At 43.3% G+C, this 20,635-nt stretch overlaps 1 non-coding gene across 1 annotated transcript; it reads left to right on the top strand.

The window, feature by feature from the left end:
- Positions 1-1,543: 1,543 nt before the first annotated feature.
- Positions 1,544-1,618, top strand: Trnal-caa. Its single transcript has one exon. It is a non-coding gene; the product is annotated as a tRNA-Leu (tRNA).
- Positions 1,619-20,635: the final 19,017 nt, after the last annotated feature.

Raw genomic sequence — 20,635 nt, 5'->3', positions numbered from 1 at the left:
ATGATGTGGCGCAGACGAATAGCGAAATTCTGCATGTCCTCCTGAAGTGTCAGAACATCGATTCTGTCGATGATCTCCTGAATGGCTGTTTTCAGCTCAGCAAGGGTTTTGGGCTTATTGCTCTACACCTTGTCTTTGATGTAGCTCCATAAAAAGACAGAACCGGAGAAATGGCAACCAATCAAGGCCCATGCCAGTAGGCTCTGGGTGCCCCACAGCCAGAATGCAGCCCCTAAAATTCTCCTCCTGGACATCAAACACTCACCTGCTTCGATGGGGTCGAGCTCCGCCTTGCATGAACCACATCCAGACGAAATCAGGGTCATGTTGGATAGTGGGGATGAAATAATCTGCCAAAACCTTCACGTACCGTTCGGTAGTCACCACGCCATCAAGGAATATCGCACCTATTATTCCATGACTTAACATTGCACAGCACACAGTCACCCATTGAGAGTGAAGAGACTTCTCGAACGGTAAGTGCGGATTCTCAGTCCCCCAAAGGCGTCAGTTTTACTTATTGGCGAACCCATCCAAATGAAAGTGGACTCCGTCGCTAAACCAAACCTTACAGCACGTACTAATTCTCATCATGCCCCACAGCCAACTGATCAGTTTGAACGTCATAACACAAACCAGTTTTATTTCATATAGTTGAATAATTGTCACCCTGTAATTCTTAAAGGCTATAATCGGCCACGCAGGATAGGCGCGGTGTCTGAGGCGCCTTGGCACGGTCCGCATGGCTCCCTCATCGGAGGTTCGAGTCCTCCCTCGGGCAAGGGTGTGTGTGTTGTCCTTAGTGTAAGTTCGTTTAAGTTAGATCAAGTAATGCTTAGGGATTGATGACCTCAGCAGTCTGGTCCAGTAAGACCTTACCACAAATTTCCATTTTCTAGATTACTCAAATGGTACAGGATGAAGGGGTTCTCTTTAGTGCCCTCTGGTATTTCATGTTTCTCTCCTACTGGCGGACGTGACATTGGGTCGTAATTATATTCGTTGGCCCAAGTGTGTATGTAATGGAGAAGTCAAACTCTTGCAAACAGGGTACCCATCATGTTACTCTCCAGTGGGTTAATTTTGGTGTGAGTAGTAATTCTGATGCTTGGTGATTGGTGAATACCTATGTCTTCCATCCAGAGAGGAAGTGCTAGAATTTTTTGAATCACCAAACCACTGCTAAAGCCTCAAGTTCAGTCAAAGAGTAACTCTTCTCGCTTTTCGTCAGCACTACTACCGAAAGCTAATATCTTTTTTCCCCCTGGATGATCTTGACCCCAACTCCTATTTTGAGCTGTCGGTTGCCTTGCCAAAGTCGACTGACAAGTCCAAATGCGACAGTATTGGCACATTTACTAGTACCTTCTTCAGTGATTGGAATTCATTCTCTGCAACCTCATCCCATAACCATGGCTTCACTTTGCGAGTCAGAGCACAAAGTCATGGCATACAAGGATTCGCAGGAGAGCTTCTGTGAAGTTTGGAAGGTAGGAGACGACGTACTGGCAGAAGTAAGGCTGTGAAGGCGGGCCGTGAGTCGTGCTTGGGTAGCTCAGTTGGTAGAGCACTTGCCCGCAAAAGGCAAAGGTCCCGAGTTCGAGTCTCGGTCCGGCACACAGTTTTAATCTACCAGGAAGGTTCATATCAGCGCACACTCCGCTGCAGAATGAAAATCTCATTCTGGAAACTTCCCCTAGGCTGTGGCTAAGCCATGTCTCCGCAATATCCTTTCTTCCAGGAGTGCTAGTTCTGCAAGGTTCGCAAGAGAGCTTCTATGAAGTTTGGAAGGTAGGAAACGAGGTACTGGCAGAAGTAAGGCTGTGAAGGCGGGCCCTGAGTCGTGCTTGGGTAGCTCATATGGTAGAGCACTTGCCCACGAAAGGCACAGGTCCCGAGTTCGAGACTCGGTCCGGCACACAGTTTTAATCTGCCATTAAGTTTCAGGTTCATCTGTATTATAAGTTCAGTTACCAATTTTGGAACTACCAGGAAATTTCCTATTAACATGTGTCCTTGACACATTAATTCAAGTCTCACTTGTCTATCCACCTCAGTGATTTTCTCTATGATCACATCCTTAATCCCGAAATTCTTCTATCATTGCCATGGCTAACTATGGCATTCCTTTCGTATGTCGAATGTAGTTATTGCTATCGCCGAAATTTGGCTTCCACTATCCACAAGTCCGCATATGTCCACGTCACCTACGATCGCTTTTAGTACTAGATCGATGTCCTTTGTCACACTAGTTTCTTTTTTGTCAAGTAAGGATTCCAGAATGTCATCATAGTGAATAACATTGATAAGGTTGGATCCGATTGATGGTGCTGGTTTCATATTTGTTCCGCCTTGCTTCGTGAACGTTAGTGCGTAGAAGGGCAGTGTCTGTGCTGATGTGGTTGTGCGTTTGGGCTATGGATTTCCACGATCTCGACCCTATTTTGGCTCAGCACATCACCTCCATCGTTAGATCCGAAACGTTCTACATGTGGAATATTCCCTGAATTGTGCCATCAGCTGTTTTGTGTTCCACTGTTGTAATTTCTTTGATTTTTCTATCCTCCATTTCAAGGTCCATGATTGTTCCACCTTCCCCCATTCCAGTCTCCATTACTTAACCCATGATTGTTTCCAAACCCTGCTCCTCCTGATGCATTCGACAAATGGAATCCATCTCCTGAATATCCCTTTCTGTTGTTATAATTTTCATGATTTGATGATGTGGCCATCTGCCAAAGTGCCCTTAATGTTTGCGCCACTCTTCATGAGTATGTTGCACATTAAATGCAAATTCCAGTTCGTGCAGCATGCTTCAAAAAGTATTGATAGCTGCATTGCATCTCCATGCTAATATACCTATTCGTAGTGAGCTGGAAGTTTCATGTAGCAGTGCTTGATTATCTCCCCTGGTGCACATGGCACATTCAGATCATCTTCTCTAAACAGTTTACTGAGATCTTGAGTCGTTATCCTTCATAATCTTTTGCAATGGTTATCTCGTGTTCTATTCTTTCTTGTATCTCCCTCGACCAGTAGCTCCCTAGAAATGCGTCATGAAACTCTTGGTAAGAGCGGCGCATCACTGCAGTTCCACACATCTTTTTCACTGCCATTCCTTCTAAACGTCGTCAGATAAAAATCAAGTTCATATTATAATGGCATGGGTGCATCAAACTGACACATCCATGTCTTCTACATCTACATTTATACTCCGCAAGCCAACCAACGGTGTGTGGCGGAGGGCACTTTACGTGCCACTGTCATTACCTCCCTTTCCTGTTCCAGTCGCGTATGGTTCGCGGGAAGAACGACTGTCTGAAAGCCTCCGTGCGCGCTCTAATCTCTCTAATTTTACATTCGTGATCTCCTCGGGAGGTATAAGTAGGGGGAAGCAATATATTCGATACCTCATCCAGAAACGCACCCTCTCGAAACCTGGCGAGTAATCTACACCGCGATGCAGAGCGCCTCTCTTGCAGAGTCTGCCACTTGAGTTTATTAAACATCTCCGTAACGCTATCACGGTTACCAAATAACCCTGTGACGAAACGCGCCGCTCTTCTTTGGATCTTCTCTATCTCCTCCGTCAAACCGATCTGGTACGGATCCCACACTGATGAGCAATACTCAAGTATAGGTCGAACGAGTGTTTTGTAAGCCACCTCCTTTGTTGATGGACTACATTTTCTAAGCACTCTCCCAATGAATCTCAACCCGGTACCCGCCTTACCAACAATTAATTTTATATGATCATTCCACTTCAAATCGTTCCGCACGCATACTCCCAGATATTTTACAGAAGTAACTGCTACCAGTGTTTGTTCCGCTATCATATAATCATACAATAAAGGATCCTTCTTTCTATGTATTCGCAATACATTACATTTGTCTATGTTAAGGGACAGTTGCCACTCCCTGCACCAAGTGCCTATCCGCTGCAGATCTTCCTCCATTTCGCTACAATTTTCTAATGCTGCAACTTCTCTGTGTACTACAGCATCATCCGCGAAAAGCCGCATGGAACTTCCGACACTATCTACTAGGTCATTTATATATATTGTGAAAAGCAATGGTCCCATAACACTCCCCTGTGGCACGCCAGAGGTTACTTTAACGTCTGTAGACGTCTCTCCATTGATAACAACATGCTGTGTTATGTTTGCTATAAACTCTTCAATCCAGCCACACAGCTGGTCTGATATTCCGTAGGCTCTTACTTTGTTTATCAGGCGACAGTGCGGAACTGTATCGAACGCCTTCCGGAAGTCAAGAAAAATAGCATCTACCTGGGAGCCTGTATCTAATATTTTCTGGGTCTCATGAACAAATAAAGCGAGTTGGGTCTCACACGATCGCTGTTTCCGGAATCCATGTTGATTCCTACATAGTAGATTCTGGGTTTCCAAAAACGACATGATACTCGAGCAAAAAACATGTTCTAAAATTCTACAACAGATCGACGTCAGAGATATAGGTCTATAGTTTTGCGCATCTGCTCGACGACCCTTCTTGGACTACCTGTGCTCTTTTCCAATCATTTGGAACCCTCCGTTCCTCTAGAGACTTGCGGTACACGGCTGTTAGAAGGGGGGCAAGTTCTTTCGCGTACTCTGTGTAGAATCGAATTGGTATTCCGTCAGGTCCAGTGGACTTTCCTCTATTGAGTGATTCCAGTTGCTTTTCTATTCCTTGGACACTTATTTCCATGTCAGCCATTTTTTCGTTTGTGCAAGGATTTAGAAAAGGAACTGCAGTGCGGTCTTCCTCTGTGAAACAGCTTTGGAAAAAGGTGTTTAGTATTTCAGCTTTACGCGTGTCATCCTCTGTTTCAATGCCATCATCATCTCGGAGTGTCTGGGTATGCTGTTTCGAGCCACTTACTGATTTAACGTAAGACCAGAACTTCCTAGGATTTTCTGTCAAGTCGGTACATAGAATTTTACTTTCGAATTCACTGAACGCTTCTCGCATAGCCCTCCTTACGCTAACTTTGACATCGTTTAGCTTCTGTTTGTCTGAGAGGTTTTGGCTGCGTTTAAACTTGGAGTGAAGCTCTCTTTGCTTTCGCAGTAGTTTCCTAACTTTGTTGTTGTACCACGGTGGGTTTTTCCCGTCCCTCACAGTTTTACTCGGCACGTACCTGTCTAAAACGCATTTTACGATTGCCTTGAACTTTTTCCATAAACACTCAACATTGTCAGTGTCAGATCAGAAATTTCCGTTTTGATCTGTTAGGTAGTCTGAAATCTGCCTTCTATTACTCTTGCTAAACAGATAAACCTTCCTCCCTTTTTTTATATTCCTATTAATTTCCATATTCAGGGATGCTGCAACGGCCTTATGATCACTGATGCCCTGTTCTGCACTTAAAGAGTCGAAAAGTTCGGGTCTGTTTGTTATCAGTAGGTCCAAGATGTTATCTCCACGAGTCGGTTCTCTGTTTAATTGCTCGAGGTAATTTTCGGATAGTGCACTCAGTATAATGTCACTCGATGCTCTGTCCCTACCACCCGTCCTAAACATCTGAGTGTCCCAGTCTATATCTGGTAAATTGAAATCTCCACCTAAGACTATAACATGCTGAGAAAATTTATGTGAAATGTATTCCAAATTTTCTCTCAGTTGTTCTGCCACTAATGCTGCTGAGTCGGAATGTCGGTAAAAGGAGGCAATTATTAACCTAGCTCAGTTGTTGAGTGTAACCTCCACCCATAATAATTCACAGGAACTATCCACTTCTACTTCACTACAGGATAAACTACTACTAACAGCGACGAACACCCCACCACTGGTTGCATGCAATCTATCCTTTCTAAACACCGTCTGTACCTTTGTAAAAATTTCGGCAGAATTTATCTCTGGCTTAAGCCAGCTTTCTGTACCTATAACGATTTCAGCTTCACAAAATCAGATAGCCGCCGGAAGCCAGAGAGGATTTCCTCCGATCCATAGCGACACACATCATTGGTGCCGACATGAGCGACCACCTGCAGATGGGTGCACCCTGTACCCTTCATGGCATCCGGAAGGACCCTTTCCACATCTGGAATGACTCCCCCCGGTATGCACACGGAGTGCACATTGGTTTTCTTCCCCTCTCTTGCTGCCATTTCCCTAAGGGGCCCCATTACGCGCCTTGGGGTGAAGTGAATTCGCCTCGTCGTTCTCTCCTCCTTGTACTTTTGGAAATTGCTGACCTGCAGAAAGTATTTGACATCAAATGGTACTTCTGATGTCAAATTCGTCCAAATCTTTTCCTCTACCCTTTGCAAGTCTTCTTGCCTCTGACTGACTTCTGAGCTTCGCCCATTGCCAATTTCAAAGCTGAATTCTCTGCTGTCATGGCTCCCATTCAGTGTTACACAATTGTGTGAATTGTTGTATACTTTGCCTGCACTGGCCATCCCCCTCTTTTATTCCATTCTGTTGGATATATTTCCTGAACTCTTCTTCGATCTTCTTGTCCATCCCTGAATTGATTATCTGTTGTTGATTTTTAAAAGTTGGTAGTGCATGTATTTCTTCCACTTCTCCTATTGGTATTGGTTTTGTGATATCTGATCCTGCATGAACTTCTTGAACTGCAGTGTTGATTTTGCCCCCGATTTCATTTGCAAGATTTGTAGTGTCTTACAATCTTACATAGGTACACTACTCTGTGCTCTCCACTGTCTTGTCTATTTAAGATACGGCCTCATAGCTATTCTCGTAGGTTCGTTTACTTGCAGCGAAATGGCGCAGTAGTTGGCACACTGGACTCGCATTCAAGAGGACGACGGTTCAAAGCCCCGTCAGGCCATCCAGATTTAGGTTTTCCGTGATTTCCCTAAATCGCACCAGGCAAATGCCGGGATGGTTCCTATGAAAGGACACGGCCGATTTCCTTCCCCATCCTTGACACAATCCGAGCTTGTGCTCCATCTCTAATGATCTCGATGTCGATGGGACATTTAATCTAATCTTCCTTTGTTTGTATCCTGTTAGCACTTCATTTGCTACCCTTCTTGCTTCCTCAGCTGTGTCTATCGAGTGATCAGCCTTTTCCTGGGATTCCTGTGCCAGTTTGGCAAATTTATTGGTTTCTCCCCTTATCTCTCTGATTTCATTCCATAAACGTTCCCTTATGTCTTTATTTCCTTCTCTGGTATTCTCTTTCAAGTCTCTATTTTCTTGTCTGGCCTTCTCCCTATCGTCCTTATTTTCCTTCTCATGTGCATACTTCCCTGTCTGATCTGCCCCCTCCCCCAAATCTTTATCTTCTTTACTGATATGTTTAGTCAGTTATATTAAATTCATTATCTCTTGACTCACTACCTTTTTCTAGCGAAGCTGTTCTGGAATGTAGTTGGTCACTCTCTTCTGCATCATTGTTCGATCCTCATCTCTTCTCCACATTATGGATGATTACCACTGTCTTCGGGTGTTGTGGTCTGACCTCTGCGCGCTGAAGAGACATCATTCATCAATAGTACGGTCGTCTTTGTCACCTATCTGACTTGGCTCCTCTGTGGGATAAATTGTATGGTTCCTCAACTGACACAAGAATCCAGTATCTGACGTGGCTCCTTAGTACTGTCAATGTCAACACTATTGTGACCTAATTCAGATTCCTTGCACAGTGTTCACATTCAACCTTAACTAGATCAACACTTATATATAAATTAACGTACCTGTTTTACTATTTCTTTAAAAAAACTTCTACGTCTTATTCGACACGAACAGTCCTCAGTATAATATTTTCCATACAAAATTTCAGCGTTGGTTAACAACGCTACTTTTTCGTTAGATGCGAGACAGAACCCAAAAAATCTTCAGTTAAAACCTCTAGAAAAAATGTACAGATATTAGTAAACTGCACTAGCTGGTGCTACAACTACCACGATACGATGTTTTCTCTCTTACTTTTCTCACCAACACGAGCACAACAAGTACACAAACTGAAAATACTGGTACTCACAGGTTACGCTAACTGTATAATTAATGTGACTGACTACTTCGCAGAGAATCAAAGCTCGATCGTGACACAGATGTGCCACGTTATGTGAAATTCCCTCGTGTTTAAATTTCTTATCCCTCGAAACTAATTGTGGGCAGGTCACGTCTTTAAGATCTATCCTTTAAATTGCACAAAGTTATAAGGATAAAGCGAAATTATGGCCATTCGCATGGATCCTAAAGCGGGGAATCTCCAGAAAACTGAATGTCACCGATGCTATCTGACTGGAACAATAATTATTTGCACATAATTTAATGTGATTGAAAGTATCTACCTGAATAATGGTTGACTGCAAATAACTTAATCGTCTGTTACCTGCAGCTGCACTTGCATATCAATAGTTCTGCTGTGATCAGCGACGGTGAGTAAGTAAGCTATTGTATGTGCAATATGGCCAGCTGCCCTCACATGACTGCCTATTCGACAAAGCACTGCTCGTTATGTGCGCCGACCCCGAACTGCCCCAACGTGAGGTGGAGCGGCCCGCGCAGTGTCACTGCTGAGCGTTTCATGTGGAGGAGAGTGGTCGTCTGTACATTATGCAACATGTACATTATGCAACAAATTTAATAATTTCTTAACATGGTTTATGTTCACTTGTGTAAATAAAAATGTCCCATTCATTACTTCACCTCCTTAGGGGTCGAATTTTCTTTCCTTTTTATTTTTTTTTATTTTTTTTTTAGCTTTTGAAGAAGTGTATGTTCTTCCTAAGGGTTCATGCTATCTTCATACTAAATTTCATCGAAATTGGTTCAGTAATAGAGTTGCTTTCGCATTTAACCCTTAACTCGCGAGGTGGGGTCTCTGGGACCCCTATGTTCAAGCCGAGATTTAAGACAAAAATCATATGAAAGTTTTAATTTATGCTATATAACATTTATTTTTACAATTATTTAAGAGTTGTTAAATGCTCCTAGTTTATTTTTTTGCAATAAAGAAAGCCTGCAGAATTTTACTATTTATAATGCAAAAGAACATAATCTTGTGTGGTTCTTTTAAATAGTACACATAAATGTACTGTTAAGAGTACGAATTTTACATTCTGAAAAATTATATAATCTCTGTAGCAAATAAATTTCCAAATAAATTTAAATTCCAGGATTAAAATTTGCGCATAAAAATTCCACCCTATAGGTACAAAAAGAAAGTCTGTCAAATTGACATTCATTGCTGGGAACTACATTTTGCTTATCACCACTCAGATCACATTCGATTTTAACAGGCACTTTAAGCATTTCATTGAAGGAACAGACAGATCCACATCAAAACTTTCCTGTAGTTCTTTCCCTGAATGATACTCTTGTTCGATAGCAGAACTATGATCACTGGCTAACGTAAAAACGTCATCTTTTTCGCTCATTTCTTCATCCGTATCACTGACACCTTCCTCCATAGACCGACTAACAATTTTATCAAATTCGGGAAAGTTGAAACTGACACATTCGTGCGAACACATTTTGAGCTATAGGGCACTGTACTGAAGAAAACAGGTACGTAGTTCACGAGGCGCGGTCAAGGAAACTCCAAACCTATCAATAATACGTGTCAACAATAAACATACAAGGCGATAATGCAACCGACAGCAAAACATCGTAGACTTGGTAGTTTAAGGAGGGTACGGGGAGTATAGAAGTATTCCACCACAACTAGCCTTGGGGAGCGAGTTCGAAAATTTTCGCGTGGTCTGACAGACCACACCTCGTGAGTTAAGGGTTAATAATATTAGCGTGAAAGTGGGATATACACATTGAGTATTCTGTAAGCAATGTATTCTGCTGTTACCCACGACTGTACTCACGTATCAGTAAAACGAAATGAAATGCTCGTATTGTTTTGTTTACCAGGAGACAGCAATCGAGATGCTCAGCTGTTTGGTACAACTTGTTTTGCTTGACGCCACTTGGCCGACTTGCACGTCGATGATGAGGACAACATACACGCTCAAGCCTGAGCGGAGATAATTCGGTCCGGCCTGGAATCGAATCTGGGTCCCTGTGGTCGAAGCTCAGCAACACTAACTACAACGCCATGAACTGTTGACACTTGGCAGTAGTCTTTTCATGCCGAGTGATGCTGACAGTACTAAGATAAAATGTTAAATAGAGTTAAACTGACGAAAAAACAAAATAAATAATTTGTAGTTTGGTGCAGCGCAAATTTTGTAATATCTGTATGTGCAATAACATTTGCTGGCATCACATGTCTGCCTGTACCCTGGGCTGTACTCGTATACCATAATTAAAAGCAGCTTCACTAAAAATCTCCCTTCTTCTACATGTATATCCGTGTGCCGAATAGCATTTAAATGACGTCGACATTTTCTTCAAGCGTCTCAGAACCTATATGAGACAGTGCCTAAAATGTATCGAGATCGTGACTGATATTGACGTGGAAGTGTGGATTCAACTCCTTAAGAATTGTATAAGCATTTTATTCATTACGTTGAATCGTGTTGTGTAGAACATATCAAGTAATAAAAGCATTTTCACAAATATGATAAAGTTCAAAAGTCCAAGAATAAATGGCTTTTTTGAAGAGTAAATTTTGTTCCATATTTCACATTTGACTCTTAAAAATGAATAAGTATCGTTGCTCTGGCTCTGAGCACTATGGGACTTAACATCTGAGGTCATCAGTCCCCTAGACTTAGAACTACTTAAACCTAACTAACCTAAGGACATCACACACATCCATGACCGAGGCAGGATTCGAACCTGCGACCGTATCAGTCGCGCGGTTCCGGACTGAAGCGCCTAGAACCGCTAGGTCACCACGGCCGGCTAATAAATATCGTGTACTATGTTGTGTCTAGACAAGACAGCCTAGACACAATGAGAGGAAGCCGAAAGGCACGCGCTAAGCTAAAGCTGGATGGCGTGAGGTCTGAAACAGGATACGTAATGAATGCTATAAAGAAAAGTACGTAGCTTCTGGAATACTTAACTTTAATCCATCCTTTTGGTACATCTGGAGATTGTGGCGATACAAGTGAGACTCTTTAGATACATGCAATGTTACTAATGGCGCCTTGCTAGGTCGTAGCCATTGACTTAGCTGAAGGCTATTCTAACTATCGGCTCGGCAAAGGAGCGAGGCTTCGTCAGTATAGTCGCTAGCTACGTCGTCCGTACAACTGGGGCGAGTGCTAGTCCGTATCTCGAGACCTGCCTTGTGGTGGCGCTCGGTCTGCGATCACACAGTGGCGACACGCGGGTCCGACATGTACTAATGGACCGCGGCCGATTTAAAACTACCACCTAGTAAGTGTGGTGTCTGGCGGTGACACCACATACTATACATTTTCTAATGTATTCTTCTTCTTCCACAGCGTTCAAACTATATCCACACCAATTTTTATCAAAATCGGTTTAGCGGTTTAGTAGTAAAAGCGTAACAGACAGAGCCAAACAAAAACACTCATTAGTTAAATATTCATATTTATTCACGAACACACCTATTAAAACAACTTAAAATTCAACTATGAAAACTGTGACAGCTCTGCTTATCAAAATTCAAGGGAAAGAGTAAATAGGTAATGATCTTCCTGAGTGACTAAGTTGATGACTATCCACAGAAGTTCGTACGTTCAGTACAACTGCGATGAACCTGAGACAGGCGATCCTCCTGGTTTCCACAAGTGCGCATCGAATTGAGCTGCTCTACCGCGCTGTGAATTATGAAACTTCCGGCCAGATTAAAACTGTGTGCCAGACCGAGACTCAAACTTGCGACCTTTGCCTTTAGCGGTCAAGTGCAATGACTCACAACCCATCCTCACAGTTTCAATTCTGCGAGTACCTCGTCTCACCGTAAATATGACTTTGGTGTGCAGAGCTGTATTCTGCAGATATTCCAGCCCCTCCATGAAGACAATGTCGTGAGTATCCTATTGCAACTCAAAGATGTGGGCTCAATGGCGATGCAACAACAAGTTGACCCATCCTCTACTGCTACCTCACCCAGATTGAATGCGGAGACCTCCATGGTCAAAGCGCAAGTTGGTGCAGACACCTCCACATCCTAACCCGAAGTGCCTTCCTGTGGCTTTCACTAACGCCGTACTAGTCCCTTCCCATCAAACAGTGGCAGTAGATAGCTGCAAAATTAAGAAGCACTGCGACCTAATGACGAGGTTCGCCGCCAACTACAGAATCCCACCAAAATAATGCGTTTTCTTCAGACGCCAGTCATCATGTGAAAATCTCCCCTACAACCAAAAAAACGTTCTTGACGTCACACACTATTACGTCAATCACGTATCACGCCTATACCGTTACCCCCGCAACTTTGGGCTTGATAAATAAAGACAGAGCCGTTACGAGACTATATTTTATTTAACGTAGCCCGCACTTTCTACAAACAGTGGATGGTTATCTTCAAAAGGTGGCCCACAAAACACACAAAGGGACCCCCGGCTACAGCACTGAGCGTTGCACTGCCCTCCAACCGGACATCAGGCTTTGCAATCATGTAAGTGGACAAAAAGTTGCCTCCCATCCTCTCCTCCCCCCTCTCCCAGCCACCCCAGGTCGGCCGGACTGTCCTAAAATTCCACCACACAGGTCGCCAGTCTTGACTCCTGGCCGGTCCTATTTGGTCCTAGGATTCCCTGCTTGCCCAACTCAAAACCAGTGTGCCGTGTATTCGCATGTGCACCAAAAATATTCACAAACAAGTGAGCCTGTCACCGTGTTAATAAAGCAAAGAAATTAAAATTACATAGACCTCCGTACTGCCAGTCACAATGATTCCATATCATCGATAAACCTTCTCATTACGTTTCAGAACAAAAAACAGTCTGAGAACAAAAAACAGTCTCGGTTGCGAAACAGTTTAATGTCAGTGACGCGTTTCACCCTTTTGGGGCATCATCAGATTGTCTACGAAAACAAGAAAACCAATTGTCGTTAAAATAAAGAAAACCTTAAGATATAAAATGTAATCTTGAATTTAGTTTTCTGGAAGGAGGCCGCCGCCATCTTGGTTGCCCGACAAGGCAAATTCATGTAAAAATTTTATCATTCCATCTTGGCGGGCTGTTAAAGTACACAATCTGACGCTGCGCCAAAAGCGTGAAATGCATCATTGACATTAAACAGTATCGCAGCAGAGACTGACTTTTGTTCTTATTACGATTTGCCCTACTGTCGGCTCTGAATTACAAAATCGCTCTCTACTTTTGACGAAAAAGTATTGCAGAATAGCCTGCCACATTTGAGATGTTTGTATGTTCGACTTACTGTTCTATATGTTTTTTCATGTATTCCGTGAGCTACTTATCAGGAATGTATTTCACGTACGACTTTGTAAACCTTGTTATGATTATAATAAAATGTCCCACTTCCTGGAAGCATGCCGCCACTAGTGATCTCTTAGGTCCCCTGTACGCCATAGGCACTTCTTAAGAGGCAAATTTCGCTCAGACAGCGGTGAGCGCATGTGGAAGCCACGTTATCTACTGTCACACTGATTTCATGACCTATGTTCCACATTCATTAATTGTGTAACGCAAGTCTTACATTTGTGATATGTCATCTATTTTTTAACACTATTAGTGTTGTAGAGCCTATGTTGATATTATAATGTAATTTTGTAAATCTTATTGCTACATACTGTATTTTATACCTCAGGCTGATTTGATAATGGACAAGCAGTCTGAAACCATTCATTAATAAAGAAATATTCTTCCTGTGCACCTTAAGACAGTTTTCATAACTGTTATTGAAAAGATAATTTCTCATAAGACTACCAAATGTAGAAACTTGAATCACACAATGTAATTAATAAACCAAATAGAAGCAAATTTACTGACATAAAAAAGATAGATAAATTTAGTGCTATATTCAAACTGATAGTCTGTGTTATGTTACACCAGAACCAAGTTTTATTATGTAAGCATTTAGATTATGAGGAACACAGAGCATTTTGAAAGAAGAAATCAATCAGATACAATCAAATTAAGATTGACAAATCAGTCTTAGATTGACAAAGAAGGGAAAATTCGACGGAATTACATAAGATTCTATGATTCCAACTCACAAGTTCATGACCTGAGGTGACCGAACCATCGCAGTTCAGATGGGTCCCTCTGGCATCTATTCAACGTATGCGTCTGTAATATTTTCTGCGTAGTTATTTTCAGCTACGGTCTGCTATTTGCATTGTACTGTCTCACATAATCTCTGTAACATTTGTGAATAGTTTCAAGCTAGCTTTTACTGTTTGCTTAAAGACTTTCGTTAAATAATGGTTCCTTTGGACTATGTCCATACTATCTGCATTTTTTAGGATGCTGATCTTGTTGCTTAGTTAAGGGTGGGATATTCCATTTTCTTCAGTAACAATGTATTTTTCTCAGTTCCTGGCTGATGTGTTTCTTTATTTCTAGGTTTGCATCCGTTTTTCGCTGCAAAAATGTTCAAATGTGTGTGAATTCCTACGGGACCACATTGCTGAGGTCATCGGTCCCTAAACTTACATACTACTTAAACTAACTTATGCTATGAACAACACACAGACCCGTGCCCGAGGGAGGACTCGAACCTCCGTCGGGATGGGCCCCGCAATCCGTGACATGGCGCCTCAAATCGCGCGTCTTTTCTCTGCATCTTACTAACCTATGGTCATCACGATTTTCATGGAATATCTTATGTTTGTTTTTAGATTGGTTCTTGTTATTCTGTCCGAGATTCTTGTAACATCTGTAATACTGTTTTCAATTTTCTTGTTCACAAAAAGGGCAATCCATCCATTTCCCACCGCTCTACTCGTGAAACACACCTCCTGATATTAACTGTATTTGGATTTTTTTCTTTCCTTGCTGTTCCGACAATTCTGCTATGTCTCATTCAATCCAGTCATCTTCAATCTATTTTCGGATCTTATTCACACAGTCTTCATCCACTGTCGTCGCCTCTTAAAAGTTGCTTAATGGTATGACTTCATGCACTTCACAGTAAATAAGTAGACAAATGTTAAATATAAAATTTGTACCATTGGTAAAGATGGGTGCTATTGGCACTGACGACGTACTTCATGCATTAACAATGCCAGCGCCACGTGCTTTCTTTTCCGACCTCAGGCTGAAGTTCTCCGTGCAGCAAACGTTCCGCATGGTTCTGTTAAGGGAGCAACTTCAGCTTGCCTGTCGGCAATTCGCGTTGTGAGCAAACACCCACACGTCTGGACGGCTGCCTGACGGGGTGGTGAGTCTATTGTAGACCGACCAGCACAATAGCGGGAGGCCCCCTCCGTGTGGACCACACACACACACACACACACACACACACACAAGAGGCACCTACCTGCCTGCTGCTCGGCGTCACACAAAGGGACAGAGCAGTTCGGCAGATACAACTAACATCCCACAAAACACACCGTGCAGCTCAACGAACAGCCCAAATTCAGTTACTAGGTCGTGCGGTAGCGTTCTCGCTTCCCACGCCCGGGTTCCCGGGTTCGATTCCCGGCGGGGTCAGGGATTTTCTCTGCCTCGTGATGGCTGGGTGTTGTGTGCTGTCCTTAGGTTAGTTAGGTTTAAGTAGTTCTAAGTTCTAGGGGACTGATGACCATGGATGTTAAGTCCCATGGTGCTCAGAGCCATTTGAACCATCAGTTACTAGTGACACGTGTGCTTTATCCAAGGGGGAGTATCGTGTGAAAGCGAATAGTGTAAAGCTATTTCTTGTGTTTTCACTTTTTAGATGTTTGTTTCCCTACACCACATGTTTACAATGTCTAGTAGTTCGCGTCAGCAAAAAATGGTTCAAATGGCTCTGAGCACTATGGGACTCAACTGCTGAGGTCATTAGTCCCCTAGAACTTAGAACTAGTTAAACCTAACTAACCTAAGGACATCACAAACATCCATGCCCGAGGCAGGATTCGAACCTGCGACTGTAGCGGTCTTGCGGTTCCAGACTGCAGCGCCTTTAACCGCACAGCCACTTCGGCCGGCCGCGTCAACAAGTAAAGCCGTAATTTAGTTTTATTTCTTTTACATTGTATTTGGACTAGTGTTCTAAATATCTTACACTTGTTCTGCGTGCAATATTTTTCATACTTTCTGTGTTTTTCGTTCGTGTTTAAGCAGCTAATTACTGAAGGTTATCTATCAGTACTGTTCTTACGAATGTTAATAACTTTAATGATACTGGAAATTAAGCTCATCGGACGATATACTTCTCATTTCCTTAAAAAATCACAGTAATCGCTTTGGACTGCTGTACATGATACTGGTACCAGGCAATATTGTGACATGACCCCTCCCACAGCCCCATCCCCAAACTGCTGGCTTACATCATGATAGTGTAGTGAGGCTATTCGTTTGTTTGGATCACCGCAGTAATAGTGGAAGCGTGACAAAATGGCAGAAAGTAGCTGTCATGCCCGGGAATGCCTTTGACTGCAAAGAGCATGAATTTTTTGGTGTATCGATGCAAACTGTCCAGCACGTGTGTATTTATTTATTTACATGTATTTCACTAGGTCTGATTAGGGCTGTCAGGCCATCTCTTACATCGTACCAGGATTCCATAGACACAGTACCTTTTCTATGTCATGGTTGCGTAAGAAATAAGAATTTTAATAGGATAAATAGTATTGAAATGATCTGAGTGTCTATAAAGACAGTGCGATTAAATGCGACTGCGAACTAAGAAAGTTAATACTGCAAGTGCTTCTACTACTAATGTTGCTGCCAATAATAATAATAATAATAATAATAATGACAATAATTAAAATACACTCCTGGAAATAGAAAAAAGAACACATTGACACCGGTGTGTCAGACCCACCATACTTGCTCCGGACACTGCGAGAGGGCTGTACAAGCAATGATCACACGCACGGCACAGCGGACACACCAGGAACCGCGGTGTTGGCCGTCGAATGGCGCTAGCTGCGCAGCATTTGTGCACCGCCGCCGTCAGTGTCAGCCAGTTTGCCGTGGCATACGGAGCTCCATCGCAGTCTTTAACACTGGTAGCATGCCGCGACAGCGTGGACGTGAACCGTATGTGCAGTTGACGGACTTTGAGCGAGGGCGTATAGTGGGCATGCGGGAGGCCGGGTGGACGTACCGCCGAATTGCTCAACACGTGGGGCGTGAGGTCTCCACAGTACATCGATGTTGTCGCCAGTGGTCGGCGGAAGGTGCACGTGCCCGTCGACCTGGGACCGGACCGCAGCGACGCACGGATGCACGCCAAGACCGTAGGATCCTACGCAGTGCCGTAGGGGACCGCACCGCCACTTCCCAGCAAATTAGGGACACTGTTGCTCCTGGGGTATCGGCGAGGACCATTCGCAACGGTCTCCATGAAGCTGGGCTACGGTCCCGCACACCGTTAGGCCGTCTTCCGCTCACGCCCCAACATCGTGCAGCCCGCCTCCAGTGGTGTCGCGACAGGCGTGAATGGAGGGACGAATGGAGACGTGTCGTCTTCAGCGATGAGAGTCGCTTCTGCCTTGGTGCCAATGATGGTCGTATGCGTGTTTGGCGCCGTGCAGGTGAGCGCCACAATCAGGACTGCATACGACCGAGGCACACAGGGCCAACACCCGGCATCATGGTGTGGGGAGTGATCTCCTACACTGGCCGTACACCACTGGTGATCGTCGAGGGGACACTGAATAGCGCACGGTACATCCAAACCGTCATCGAACCCATCGTTCTACCATTCCTAGACCGGCAAGGGAACTTGCTGTTCCAACAGGACAATGCAAGTCCGCATGTATCCCGTGCCACCCAACGTGCTCTAGAAGGTGTAAGTCAACTACCCTGGCCAGCAAGATCTCCGGATCTGTCCCCCATTGAGCATGTTTGGGACTGGATGAAGCCTCGTCTCACGCGGTCTGCACGTCCAGCACGAACGCTGGTCCAACTGAGGCGCCAGGTGGGAATGGCATGGCAAGCCGTTCCACAGGACTACATCCAGCATCTCTACGATCGTCTCCATGGGAGAATAGCAGCCTGCATTGCTGCGAAAGGTGGATATACACTGTACTAGTGGCGACATTGTGCATGCTCTGTTGCCTGTGTCTATGTGCCTGTGGTTCTGTCAGTGTGATCATGTGATGTATCTGACCCCAGGAATGTGTCAATAAAGTTTCCCCTTCCTGGGACAATGAATTCACGGTGTTCTTATTTCAATTTCCAGGAGTGTATTGATAGTGGTGGGTGTCAAAAGAATTTATAGGTGTGCAAAATAGATGTACTTTGATATAGCGAGTTCTGGGAAATGAATATTTAAGGAGACCGCACCAGCAAAGAATACTGGGAAATGAGGAAGATCTGGTTGCAAAGAAGGACGTACAAGTGCAGCGTATGCATAGATGTAACACTGATTGTCTTCTGCAGCTGGAGATGTTGTTCAGTTCCCTAATATAATGCGGGAGATAATGGCAGAATCGAGTTCCTGCCACTGAGAAGGACTTCGAAAAAATGGCTGAACGATGGAGTGGGACAGAAGTTAGTTTGCTCTGATGGGAATGAGTATTTCAGCCATGTTGTTCAGAAATAGCATTAAGGTTGAGGAGACATATGAGAGACAGAGTATATTGATAAGACTGTAGAGAAGACAGAGGGTATGGAAATCTCTGCACTTGTCTGTACACATCCAGGGTAACTGGATGGTGAAATATGAACAAAGAGTCGAACATCACAGATATAACGAACAGAGGGATTCATAATCAGTTCCAAGTGTTGTGAGCTGTCCTGAGAAAGACCTTATAGGATAAAATCGCTGTAATCAATACTTGGAAGTACAAGTATCTGCACAAAACGTTTCTTTTTCCGTTCAAGTCGGAAGAGCTTTTTATATTTTTGTGGGGCATCGAGAGATACTGATGTCTTCTTGCACATTGCAATTATGTCCTGAGCCCAATTTTGATTTGTATCTATTATTATTCCTAGACTCTTTGCTGTCCATAAAAAGCGCAAAACACATGTCAAATGCTGGGAGGAAACTGCTGAATGGATAATGGCTGTAGAAATCTCAAAATATGGCCACAGACTGATCACATTCGAGGCTTATGCTCCTACAAATGACGATGGCAGCAAAGTGAAAGACGATTTTTATGAGAAATTAAGAAGTGTGCTCGAGATTCAAAAACGCACAAAGAAATGAATTTAATGGGAGATTTTAATGGAAAAGTGCTGCCAGTGCAAGAAGTTGGGAGATATGGAGATGACACAGTAAACGAAAATGGAGAGAGGTCAGTGGATATGTGTAAGACATTGACCTCGAAGATTTTAAATAATAAGTAGATCCCCAGCTATATATGGGAGAGTCCTCCCAGAAATCAGGTGGATAATAGACTATATTATTCAAAATAAATATTCCAACATAAGAACAGATGTTGTTAAGAGTCCACAGGGGTGCAGCATATGGCTCATATCACTACCTGTTTGGTACAAAGATGATAGTAACATCCAAGGGCCAAAAACAAATTAAAGAGGCAAACATCGCCTCGAGGACTATGGATACTATGAAATACAACTTAGACAGCTTGAAACAAGAGTCTCTACAATTTCTTCGTAACTTACGGTTTCAAACAAATAAATGATCAAGCTTAGAAGAAGAAACGACAAAGCATATGTACCAAGGAATTAAAAAATCTCTACATGAAGCAGCATTTAAGGCACTGGGCCAGCAAGAGGAAGAAAGAATGAGGCGCCCACAATGGTGGACTCACTGAAGAAAAACTGAACGTGAAAGAGATGTTCTATAATAATTGATTGACAACACGGGACAAACATGATAGAGTCATGTGTTTTAGAGTGAATAGAGAATTAAGACAGACATCTGCTAAAGGAAAAATATAACCTAGGAGGATAAATGCGAAGAAACCGAGCAATGTATGGAGGGCACAAAAGTGGCCGCAGCATGGGAAATGATTGTAGGACTAAGGAAAGAAGTGAAAGAAAGAGCAAATCTGCCGATTATCACTCTTTTAGAGTGGGAGAAGCATTTTAAAGCCCTGTCAACAGAAGAATGGAAAGAGTACAAGGAAATAAAGTGGAAGATATGGGAGAACCAGGAGGGTGAACAAAATGAGAAAATAACTACGAGAGGGGTACAGAAGTCTGCTATATAAATGGTAGTTGCGAAATCACCAGGACCTGCAAATATACCAACAGAATTACTGAAGTATGGTTCAAATGGTTCAAATGGCTCTGAGCACTATGGGACTTAACTTCTAAGGTCATCAGTCCCCTAGAACTTAGAACTACTTAAACCTAATTAACCTAAGGACATCACACACATCCATGCCCGAGGCAGGATTCGAACCTGCGACCGTAGCGGTCACGCGGTTCCAGACTGTAGCGCCTTTAACCGCTTGGCCACAACGGCCGGCACTGATGTATGGCTGAAGCAGTCTGCATGAATACGTAAGTAAGTTATTTAATAAATTATGTGGGTTGTGGAGAAAGTTCTATCGAAGTACAGCTTAGCATACGTAACCCCCATACATAAAAAAGAAATCAAGAAAGTATGCAGCAAATAATCGTGGGGTGTGTGTCACAAGTACAATTAGATGGCTGTATGGGAGGATTTCAAAATCAAGAGTGGAGAAGTTTGAAAATGAAGTGGAAGAGCAAAGTAGCTTTAGAAGAGGCAGGAGAAGTGT

The sequence above is a fragment of the Schistocerca americana genome, chromosome 1 (assembly GCF_021461395.2).
Source record: "Schistocerca americana isolate TAMUIC-IGC-003095 chromosome 1, iqSchAmer2.1, whole genome shotgun sequence".
Lineage (NCBI taxonomy): Eukaryota > Metazoa > Arthropoda > Insecta > Orthoptera > Acrididae > Schistocerca > Schistocerca americana.
This window is presented reverse-complemented; position numbering and strand designations above follow the sequence as displayed.